This window comes from Nomascus leucogenys, chromosome X (genome assembly GCF_006542625.1).
Source record: "Nomascus leucogenys isolate Asia chromosome X, Asia_NLE_v1, whole genome shotgun sequence".
Taxonomy (NCBI): Eukaryota; Metazoa; Chordata; class Mammalia; order Primates; family Hylobatidae; genus Nomascus; species Nomascus leucogenys.
The window spans coordinates 22,796,610-22,808,769 of NC_044406.1; the positions used below are offsets into that span (position 1 = coordinate 22,796,610).

Genomic DNA, 12,160 nt, shown 5'->3' on the forward strand with positions numbered 1-12,160 from the left:
GTTTTATTTTCTGTTTCTCTGGAGAACCATGACTAATACAGATTTTGGTTCTCTGGCCAACTTACGTAGAATATAAACGTCCATCCCCTGAAGCTGGCACAGAGGCTCATGCCTGTAATCCCAACAATGTGGGAGGCTGAGGTGGGCAGATCATTTGAGGTCAGGAGTTCGAGACCAGCCTGGCCAACATGGTGAAACCCCATCTCTACTAAAAATATAAAAATTAGTAGGGCGTGGTGGTACGCGCCTATAGTCACAGCTACTCAGGAAGCTGAGGCAGGAGAATTGCTTGAACCTGGGAGGCGGAGGTTGCAGTGAGCAGTGAGCAGAGATCGTGCCACTGCACTCCATTGCAGTGGGTGACACAGCGAGATTCTATCTGGAAAAAAAAAATCCATCCCCTGACATTTCATATCCCTTTTCCTGTTTTCTTAGCATATATCACTATCTAAAATACTATATATCTTACCTATTTGTTTATTGTCTGTATATTACTAGAATGTCACTTATTTAGGAAATTTATCCATTTAGAGATTCTAGAGGATCGGGGTATATAATGAAACTAGCAGTTACATGTTATGTCTAATGTGTAGTAAGTGCTATTTTTTAAACAAATGAATGAATAACTAACTAAATGTATGAATGCTTGGTTGCTTGACTGGATGAGTGGATGAGTAATGGTGACATGGCCCCCAAAATGCCACCCACTCAAGCCTACAGAGGTTTGAGTCAGGCATGAGAAAATACCGAATACCACTGTTGGACTGAGATGACTTGCTGATGAAGCATGACATGACTTATTTTGACTCTAACAGCGTGACTGAGTCACAGAATGTGACCTTTTAATGTATTTATTATTACTTATTTTTTGAGACAGGGTGTCAGCCTGTTGCTCAGGCTGGAGTGCAGTGGCGCAATCATAGCTCCCTGCAGCCTCGACCTCCCGGGCTCAAGCAGTCCTTCGTCTCAGCCTCCTGAGTAGCTGAGACTATAGGTACGTGCCACCACACCTGGCTAATTTTTAAATTTTTTTAGTAGAGATGAGGTCCTGCTATGTTGCCCAGGCTGGGAATATGCCTTTTATTTTTTTTTTTTTTGGAGACAGAGTCTTGCTCTGTTGCCCAGGCTGGAGTGCAATGGTGTGATCTTGGCTCACTGCAACATCCGCCTCCCGGGTTCAAGTGATTCTTCTGCCTTAGCCTCCCGAGTGGCTGGGATTACAGGCGTGAAGGTAATTTTTGTATTTTTAGTAGAGATAGGGTTTCACCATGTTGGCCAGAGTGGTCTCGAATACCCAACCTCAGATGATCCACCTGCCTCGGCCTCCAAAGTGTTGGGATTACAAGCATGAGCCATCGTGCCTGGCAAAATATGCCCTTTTCAAAGGCCCATTCTGAAGCGGGAGGAGTTGGCTACAGAATAGGATACTTGCCAATGAGGCAATTAGCAAATATTTGTTGAGCACCTGCTGTATGCTTGCAATAAAAGAAAAAGCATTTATTTGAAGAATTTTACTTGTCCCTTCCTATGAAGTAGGCACCACTGAGAAAAGGGACCCTGACCTCAAAGAGCTGCCACTCTAGACAGGAAGGCAAATTCTACACCAACAGTCCAGATAAGTAACGGTGCAAGATGGTAGTGGTATTGGAGACATCTCAATGAACTAAACGTAGCATCCACTTCTATGACAAGTGTGGGATGCGGGGGTGGCAGGGGTTGGTCAGGATGCAAGCCATCCAGGCAGGGGGTACCCCATGTGCAGATGTGGGGCTGGACCTACCTGACTCAGGAGCAGCTGGACAGCCCAGCTGTGTGGAGGGAGGTTTTCTTTCTTTTTTTTTTTTTTTGGAGACAGGGTCTCCCTCTGTTGCCCAGGCTGGAGTGCAGTGCTACAATAACAGCTCGCTGCAGCCTCGACCTCCTGGGCTCAAGCAATCCTCCCACCTCAGCCTCCTGAAGTAGCTGGGACTACAGGTGTGTGTCACCAAGCCCAACTAATTTTTTAAATTTTTTGTAGAGAAGGGATCTCGCTTTGTTGTCCAGGCTGATCTTGAGCTCGTGGGCTCAAGTGACCCACTCGCCTCAGCCTCCCAAAGTGCTGGGATAACAGGCACAAGCCACTGCACTCAGCCGAAGTTTTCTTTGAGTGGGTCTTCTGGACTAATGCAAGAAAAACAACTGGGGCTAAACTGAAGTTATTTAGGAATAAAGCCCTGTACTATCACTCACTCCTTCCAGGCCAGCATCAGGGAAAATTCTGAAATTTTTGGGTGGGCCCATATACCTCCCCCTCTCCCCCTTTTTCCTTTTATGAGATGGAGTCTCACTCTGTCAACCCAGGCTGGAGTCCAGTGGTGGCTCACTGCAATCTCCACCTCCTGGGTTCAAGCGATTCTCCTGCCTGAGCCTCCTGAGTAGCTGGGATTACAGGCATGCACCCCCATGCCTGGCTAATTTTGTATTTTTAGTAGAGGCGGGGTTTCCCCATGTTGGCCAGGCTGGTCTCAAACTCCTGACCTCAGGTGATCCGCCCGCCTCGGCCTCCCAAAGTGCTGGGATTACAGGCATGAGCCACCATGCCCAGCTCCCCGTTTTTCTACCTCAGATGGTTAATGTGCCAGCGTTGTAATGAGGTTTGAGGGAGGCACATCTCACGCAGTGTCATGAGAACCAAATAATCAACCTTATGAGCCACAAAAAGGGTCTATCCATCCTTTTTAGAGAGGCATCATGGCATAATAGAAGGCCACTGGCCTAAGGGCCTAGGTGGTAGCCAGAGCTTTACCTTTTTTTTTTTTTTTTTTTGAGACAGAGTCTCGCTCTGTCACCCAGGCTGGAGTGCAGTGGCGCGATCTCGGCTCACTGCAACCTCTGCCTCCCAGGTTCAAGTGATTCTCCTGCCTCAGCCTTCCGAGTAGCTGGGCTTACAGGCACCCACTACCACACCTGGCTAACTTTTGTATTTTTAGTACAGATGGGGTTTCACCATGTTGGCCAGGCTGGTCTCGAACTCCTGACCTCAAGTGATCCACCCACCTCAGCCTCCCAAAGTGCTGGGATTACAGGTGTGAGCCACTGCACCTGGCCCACCACTTAATAATTATGCGAGTGGAGCAATTCATTTGGCTTCACAAAGCCTCAATTTCTTCATCTAATAAATGGAGAAAATAATGTCAACCCCATCCTCATCTCACAGGACTTCTGTGAGGGCCACATAAGAAGATGCTTATGAAGACACTTCATTAATTTGTAGTTCTGTACAGCTTTTGAGACTTAGTATTCTCATTGTGAACTCTTTTACAAACTTCAGAGTATAAACAGGGCATGTCTGTTTCATTTTTCCAACTTTAATTAGGATAGATTCAGGCATGGCTGGATGTGGTGGCTCACGCCTGTAATCTCAGCACTGTGCGAGGCTGAGGCAGGCAGATCACTTGAGGTCAGGAGTTGCAGACCGGCCTGTCCAATGTGGTGAAACCCTGTCTCTACTAAAAATACAAAAAAATTAGCCGGGTGTGGTGGTGCATGTCTGTAATTCCAGCTTCTCGGGAGGCTAAGGCAGGAGAATCGCTTGAACCCAGGAGGCGGAGGTTGCAGTGAATCGAGATCACACCACTGCACTCCAGCCTGGGAGACTCTGTCTCAAAAAAAAAATAAAAAAATAAAAAGGATTCAGGCTGGCATATGCCTGGTGGTCAGGAAATCCAGTGGCAACTTCTCAGCTCCCCCGTACTCCTCCAGGCAGTAAGAGAACACTGCAGGCCTTACACAGTCCACATGGAAAATCCTAGCTGACTGTCGCCTGGTGCTGGCATTACTGTGGTTGGTCCTTTCTGCCTCCCAGTGTTACAAAGAACACTGGTCTCCCATAGCTGCTGACCAATGTTGTTACTCTTGCTGCTGTTAAGTTCCCTGGACCCAGCTCCTATCCCAGGCCAGTGTGTCCCCACTCTCTCTGTGATTTGCTCAACCAAGGGTACTCGACTTATGGCACATGGGCATCCATAGGTCACGGTTGTTTGTTTGTTTTTTGTAGAGATGAGGGTCTCGCTACGTTACCCAGGCTGGTCTCAAACTCCTGGACTCAAACAGTCCTCCTGTCTCAGCCTCCCAAAGTGCTGGGATTACACGTGTGAGCCACTGCACCCAACCTGTATTAGTCTGTTCTCACACAGCTGTAAAGAACTACCTGAGACTGGTTAATTTATGAGGAAAAGAGGTTGAATTGATTCACAGTTCTGTGAGCTGTACAAAAGCATGGCTAGGAGGCCTCAGGAAACTTACAATCATGCAGAAGGCGAAGGGGAAGCAAGCACATCTTACCATGGCAGAGCAGGAGAGCGAGCGAGTGAGGGGGGAAGTACCATACTTGTAAACCATCAGATCTGACGAGAACTCACTATCATGAGAACAGCATGGGGAAAATCTGCCTCCATGATCCAATCACCTCTAACCAGGTCCCTCTCTTGACACACAAGGATTACAATTTGACATGAGATTTGGGTGTGGACACAGAGCCAAACCATATCACAACCTATAGGTCACAGTTCTTTGTGTCTGGTCCCATCAGTCACACAAGTTTGTCCCTTCCAGTGCCCTGATGTCTTAGAAGTGCTGGGTCCAGGTTGGCCCAGGTATCCATATTTTGTGAAACTCACAACTATTGCCCCTTTTCCAGTCCTAGCGAGTTCAACAGCACCAGAGGGCTCATCCTATATTCCCTAAACACAATACAGAGGTCATACCCTTCTGAAGACATTTAGATTGTCTTCTCCACTAACTACTGCCTCAATCCATCAGGCAGTTTCTCTCCTTTGACCCTTCAAACACAAGAGACTCTGTTTTCTGGATCCCAGGACTCAGTTTCCTCCAATGGACTCAGCTTTTCAAACACACCGCAAGCTTATTTATGTTACACTTCCTCCCCATTTCTGTTTCGAGAATTATCTTAAGGTGGCTAAGGTGATAGATACCAGCGTCCAAAACCCAAGTTTATCCGATGAGAGGACATTGAGATATAGATATATAGAGATATAGATATCTATCTCTATATAGATATATATATAGATATGATATAAATATCTATATAGATATATAGTCTCATGGCATACATTTTAATCCTTTAAATGATGAACTTTCTAAAACGCACTCTGCCCAACCCTGCATTCACAGACAGACTATATGAGAAGTCTTTTGTGGTCTGCTTCCTGGTGCAGAGACATCATTGTATGGCAATGTTCTTGCTCTCCCTCTGCTGTCAGCCTGTGAGTGAATATCTCACAATTCTGGATCAATATCTCTGCCTTTTGCTGTCCTCTTTCACCTAATTCCCTATTTTCAGTGAAACTGGATAACAAAATTTGCCAGAGTTATGTACAAATAAAACATTGGTAAGTATTTAGCTCGATAAATATTTGTTAAGTAAATGAACGGGGTGTTCAATGATCTCTCGGGGGCTTCTCTCATGGGCCAAAGTGCGTGAGTGTTGTGACAGTAATTTCAGTGGCTCTGAGGCCTCTTTTGCCTCTGCCAGGGAGAGTTATATTCCATGGAGTTGAGGTTGCCAGGAGAGTGGCTTTCAGAAAAGTGCAGCATTGCAGATCTATTGTTTTCCAAAAGGAACAATTGTAAAAAATTTAAAAGGTAGTTTTGGACCACGAATCAGAGACCAAGGTTCTGTAGACTGGCCAATAGCTATCAGAGTGACTTTGGCAAGTCAACCACCTCTCTGGGTCTCTGTTTTCTAGTTTTTAGTAAAGTCAGATTGGATTAGTAGTCGTTAACTATTTTTGGTTTGCAAACTCCTTTGCAAACCTGATTTAAGAAAAAAGAGCTCTCTTTCCTGCGTCATGCATCTCCACACATATATACAAAACTCAGAGGCCAGTTTTTCATGGTCTCTCTATAACCTATTCCAAGACCCCCAAATTAAGACCCTAATGTCGTACCTTTGATGATCACCATAACTGCCTCCGATTTTGAATGATAGAAATTTCAGAAATTGCAATGTGTGACTTAGGGAAATTGTGAAGGGTGTGGAGTTGTTCTCAGAGCTCTTCAATTGTATGACCTCAGGAAACTATTCAAAACCCCCATCCTAAATATAACGTTTTAAATGTAAAATATGAAGTATGTTTCCCTACTGTGAGCCCAACTACAATTGTTGGCCTTTGAGGTAATTTGTACATAATAAAAAGGAGTGTGTAGTATATTTTAACATGGTAATCATATAATAAAGTAGTTTACCTATTGTTCCTAAAACACCTCATGATTAATTTACTTGTATGGGGGTATGTTTCAGAAGCAAGACAAATCAGTGGGAGACCATGAAAGTGGCTGAGTGGTTACTGACTCACAGGCTTCTGTCGTCTGTCCCTCCCGACCCCCACCACCATCCCTCCCACTGTTGCCAACGTACCAAACTCAACCTTAACCCACCTAGGAGCTCCTTTCCAGGTTCACAGACCCAGTAACTGCCTGACATTTTATGGTGCCCCTACCCACTGGGCCCCCAGATGCTGAAACAAGAGTTTGGCAAACCACTTGGTTCGGTTAAACCAATCAGGTTTGACCAATGACCCCACTCAGGTGGCCTTGACCTCATCTCATATGTTCCATTCGGTTCATGAAAGCTAGTGAGAGTCATTTCCAAGGGCTGCCAAGAGAATCTAACTTATTATAGCAAGAGTAAAGAAAGGCCACGGAAAAAACCAAGACTTGTGCTTCAGAATGCAAACCAGAAAATGGAAGCAACAGATCCTATCTTTGGACCATGAGAGTGAAGACAAGAAAAAGTAACTGCAGAGAAATAGATGCCTGTGATTGAAGCAATTCCTCAGTAATCGACACTAATCAGGGCAGTGTTAGAATGGAATAATGTAGAATTCAATAGAAATGTATATTACATCCATTGGGAGCCAGATGACTTCATCACAGCTAATGTTATTACAATGAATATAAAAGGAATTAATGATTCACCATTTAGTTACTTTCCTCCCTTCCCCCAACACCTTTTCTTCAGCTTTAACAAACTGGTCTGAAGCCAACTGCGACATCAGTTTAGTAATGACTTTAAGCACCATTTACGCTGCTATCATGGCAATTTAAATTGTCACTTTCTATTAAAAGGTCTACCTCAGAATGGTTTTAAGTGAAAGCGTTCCACACTGACAGTGCAATTAAACAAGAAAAAAAATCCTTTCTTGGAATGTCAGTGCAAACGCATTTTAAATAGTGGTTCAGCAGCGCCTTGCTAATTTAAACTACAGTATTGCTTTCTACTAAAGAATAGAAACTGATTTGGGCTTTTTTCCCTCTCTGTACCGTATGACAGTTTGAATTGGCACTGTGTCCCAGTCAAAGCCCTGATGTGCCAATGGGGTCCCTGAACCTAAAGTGTATCCTTCCCAAGACAGGCATTAAACAGAAATAATTTACCCGTGTGAAGGGGAAGCTTCACCCTTCACAGCATTTGCTTTTAAAATTGCCCTTTTCTGATCCAACTTGCCTTTCTCAAACTGTGGTCTCACTTGTTTATCATGGAGAGAATGGAGAGGTATAGGGGACCTACTTTATTGAGATGATAACTTTCTGAATCAAAAATGGACAATCGGGAGGCCAAGGTGGGTAGATCACATGAGGTCAGGAGTTCAAGACCAGCTTAACATGGTGAAACCCCATCTCTACTAAAAATACAAAATTAGCCAGGTGTGGTGGCGCATGCCTGTAATCCCAGCTACTCAGGAGGCTGAGGCAGGAGAATCGCTTGAACCCAGGAGGTGGAGGTTGCAGTGAGCCGAGATTGCACCGTTGCACTCCAGCCTGGGCAGCAAGAGCGAGACACCATCTCTAAATAAATAAATAAAGGACAGTCAACTAGAGAAAATTTAGTGTGGAAAAGAATTCTGAGTACAGGTGTGTGAGTCTTTCTCTTTCAGATTTCTAAGTTTAGATCCTGAGGCAATTTATGCATTTCGCCAACCTCCTTGAATTCAGCTGAGAAAAGACCCTTCAGGCACTTTCATCTTTGAATACATTTTAACACAGAAACGATAAGGGAGCGCAAATGTTGAACGTGCCAGTACAAAATAACACGTTTTATCCACCTCATTTGTTTTCCGGACTCCTGTAGACCCAATAGTCCATAATTCCCAGGTATTTGGCTTAGATAGATTCCAGCTATCAGAGAGAATAACACAATTACATTCTTAGGTGTGGGTGCCTTAAATTAGAAGTTGAAGAATATTTGAACAGCAGGAATGGCTGGCATTTTCTTTTAATGGTCTTGAAGCGTTTCCAGCCTGACAGAACCTTATGTCATGAGCAATAGCTCTGAAGCACACTAGGCTCACCAGAAGTAAACGAGGCATAACATTTAAGTTGCTTCTGTTACATTCTCAATTGATATCGTTATTGCTCTGAAGGACACCGAGATAGCATCTTGAGAAAAGTGTCCCAATGATGGTTATCGAGATGCAATTTTTTATGTCTACACAATTACATTTCTAACTTCGCCATATTCCACACTCGATTGCCATGGAAAAGATGATCGATGTAAACCCAGTCCTCACAAGAATAATACATAAGCCACCAGGATCGAAACTCATTTTTATTTTACAAATTAGGCAAACTTTCTTTCAGTTCCATTTTCTTCCGTTAATATAACACATTAGTATTTAAGCCCAGGGCAGCTGGAAACAGAAGAAATGGCCTGCTGATTTGGGGGCTGACAGGGGCCAGGAAAGGGTCACCTCAGAAAGAAGTATTCCTTTTTTTTCTTTTTTGTATTTTCTGGTAGAGACGGAGTTTCACCATATTGCCCAGGCTGGTCTGGATCGAACTCCTGGGCTCAGGTGATCCTCCCACCTCAGTCTCCCAAAGTGCTGGGATTACAGGCATGAGCCACTGTACCTGGCCAGAATTATTCCTTCTTGAAAAGTGGAGGTGGAGGGAAGGGAGACAGACCCAGAGAAACAAACAGTCTTTCGGGCAAGGCACATAGAGGTTTGAAATCAAGGTGCTGGCAGGGCGAAAAGCTCCAGAGAAGATTCTTTCTTTGCTTCTTTCTAGCTTCTGGTGGTTGCCAGCAATTCTTGACATTCCTCAGCATTCAGTTCCATCACTCCAATGTCTTCCTCCATCTTCACATGGTCAGCATCCCTCTGTATGTGTCTGTGTCTCTCCTCTTCTTGTAAGGTACCAGTCATATTGGATTTAGTGCCACCCCTCCCCAACCCAGTATCACCTCATTTTAACTGATTTCATCTGCAAAAACTATTTCCAAATAAGGTCTGAGATTCTGGGTTGATATGGTTTGGCTGTGTCCCCACCCAAATCTCATCCTGAATTGTACTTCCTATAATCCCTATGTCATGGGAGGGACCAGGTGGAGATAATTGAATCATGCAGGGGTTGGGGGTTCCCCCATCCTGTTCTCATGATAGTGAGTTCTCATGAAATCTGATGGTTTTATAACAGGCTTCCCATTTCACTGGGCACTAATTTTCCTTCCTGCCACCATGTGAAGGACATGTTTGCTTCACCTTCTGCCATGATTGTAAAAAAAAAAAAAAAAAATTCACCATCTTAACCATTTTTAAGTGTACAGTTCAGTGCCATTAAATACATTAATTTTCCTGAGACCTCCCCAGCCATGCTAAATTGTGAGTCAATTAAACCTCTTTCCTTTATAAATTACCCAGTCTCGGGTGTGTCTTTATTAGCAGCGTGAGAACAGACTAACACATAGGTGGACATGACATTTTGGGGGACACTATCTTTTAGACCTCAGTTGGGACTTTCCATTTCTCTTTCATAGATTTTATCAATTTCTTTTGATCTTTTGCCCAGTTTAGTGAGGTTCTTATTACTTTTCACAGTTGTTCCTCTAGGATCTTAGCTTTACAGATTTCATATGCATGCCTTCTATGTCTTTATCCACACTGTTGATAAAATATTAAGAAAAGTGTTAAACAGGTTAGGGTCAACCTGGGGCATACCACGTTTGCTCTCACTCCTGGTACGGAAATAGTTTTTTAATCAACTAAGCAATCACTTATATCTACTATCATCCAATTACATGTCTCCCTCCTGTCCAAAAGGATGCCAAACATCTGTGTGGAACCAAGACACACGAAATATACAGCATCTTAATGGATCAATCTAGAAATTGCTGTCTCCTAAGCCACAGTGAGATGCCACTTCTCACCTACTAGGATTTATAAGGAAAAAAAAATGAATATAACAAGTGTTAGGGATGTGGAGAAATTGGAACTCTCGTGCATTGTTGGTGGGATTGTAAAATGGTGCAGCCACTATGGGAAACAGTTCAGCAGTTCCTCAAAAGATTAAACACAGAACTATCATATGACCCAGCAATTCTGCTACTACGTATTTTCAGTTCAAAAGAATCGAAAGCAGGGACTCAAACAGCTATTTGTACCCCAATGTTCACAGCAGCATTATTCACAATAGCCAAAAGGTGGACACAACCTTTTGTTGTGTCTATCCACCGATGAATGGGCAAATAAAATGTAGCATATCCTAGAATATCATTCAGCCTTAAAAAGGAAGGTAAATCTCATACATGCTACAACATAGATGAACCTGGAAAATGTTCTGCTTAGTGAAATAAGCCAGACACAGTAGAACAAATATGGCATGATTCCACTTATATGAGGTGCCCAGGATAGGCAAATTCATAGAGACAGAAAGTAGAATAGAGTTTACCAGGGGCTTGGAGGAGGAGGAAGGAGGAGTTATTATTTAATGGATACAGAGTTTTTGTTAGGGATGATGGAAAAGTTGTGAGTATAGATAGTGGTGATGGCAACACAACATTGTGAATGCATTTAATGCCACTGAATGGTATGAGTGGTTAAAATGATAAAATTACTTTATATTTTGCCACAATACAACCAAGCAGAAAAAAATTGCCTCCCTCAAAAGAGACGCTTCCCCCGCAAAAAAGAAAGTTAGTTGTTGTAACTTCAGACGTGTACCTTGGGACCCTAGAGTTGGCAGAAAAGTTAGAGCAAACCAAAGCTTTAGCTTTGCATCAAGGTATTATTTTAAAGCAGTTTCTGGCCGGGCGCGGTGGCTCACACTTGTAATCCCAGCACTTTGGGAGGCCGAGGCGGGCGGATCACGAGGTCAGGAGCTCGAGACCACGGTGAAACCCCGTTTCTACTAAAAATACAAAAAATTAGCCGGGTGTGGTGGTGGGCGCCTGTAGTCCCAGCTACTCGGGAGGCTGAGGCAGGAGAATGGCGTGAACCCGGGAGGCAGAGCTTGCAGTGAGCCGAGATCGCACCACTGCACTCCAGCCTGGGTGACAGAGCAAGACTCCGTCTCAATTAAAAACAAACAAACAAACAAACAAACAAACAACAGTTTCTTGGGAAATATTTTGATGAAAGCTTCATTTTTTTTTTTTTTTTTTTTTTTTTTTTTTTTTTTTTTTTTTTTTTTTTTGAGACAGAGTCTTGCTGTCGCCCAGGCTGGAGTGCAGTGGCGCCATCTCGGCTCACTGCAGGCTCTGCCCCCCGGGGTTCACACCATTCTCCTGCCTCAGCCTCCCGAGTGGCTGGGACTACAGGCGCCCGCCACTTCGCCCTGCTAATTTTTTGTATTTTTAGTAGAGATGGGGTTTCACTGTGTTAGCCAGGATGGTCTCGATCTCCTGACTTCCTGATCTGCCCGCCTGGGCCTCCCAAAGTGCTGGGATTACAGGCGTGAGCCACCGCGCCCGGCCGAAAGCTTCATTTTTATGTTTTTGAAGTAAAGCAGTTTTTCCTTGTTCAGACATTTTGTGGATTCAATTAAATCCACTACATGTATTGAAGAAAGAATGCATTGAAAGAATTAAAAGGCTTGGTCCCTGCTATCTTGGAGAATGCCCAAAATCCCAGTTGTTTTTTCCCCTTAAAAAATTGTGGTAAAACACACACAACATAAAATTCACGGCTGGGCACAGTGGCTCATGCCTGTAATCCCAGCACTTTGGGAGGCTGAGGTCAGAAGTTCGAGACCAGCCTGGCCACTATGGTGAAACCGTGTCGCTACTAAAAATACAAAAATTAGCTGGGTGTGGTGACACGTGCCTGTAATCTCAGCTACTCAGGAGGCAGAGGTTGCAGTGAGCTGAGATTGTGCCACTGCA

The 12,160-nt window shown here is 44.0% G+C and overlaps 1 non-coding gene across 1 annotated transcript; it reads right to left on the bottom strand.

Annotated features, from left to right (window-relative positions):
• Positions 1 to 2,599: 2,599 nt before the first annotated feature.
• Positions 2,600 to 2,704, bottom strand: LOC115833479. The gene has a single exon (XR_004028908.1). It is a non-coding gene; the product is annotated as a small nucleolar RNA U13 (small nucleolar RNA).
• Between the last annotated feature and the right edge of the window lie 9,456 nt (positions 2,705 to 12,160).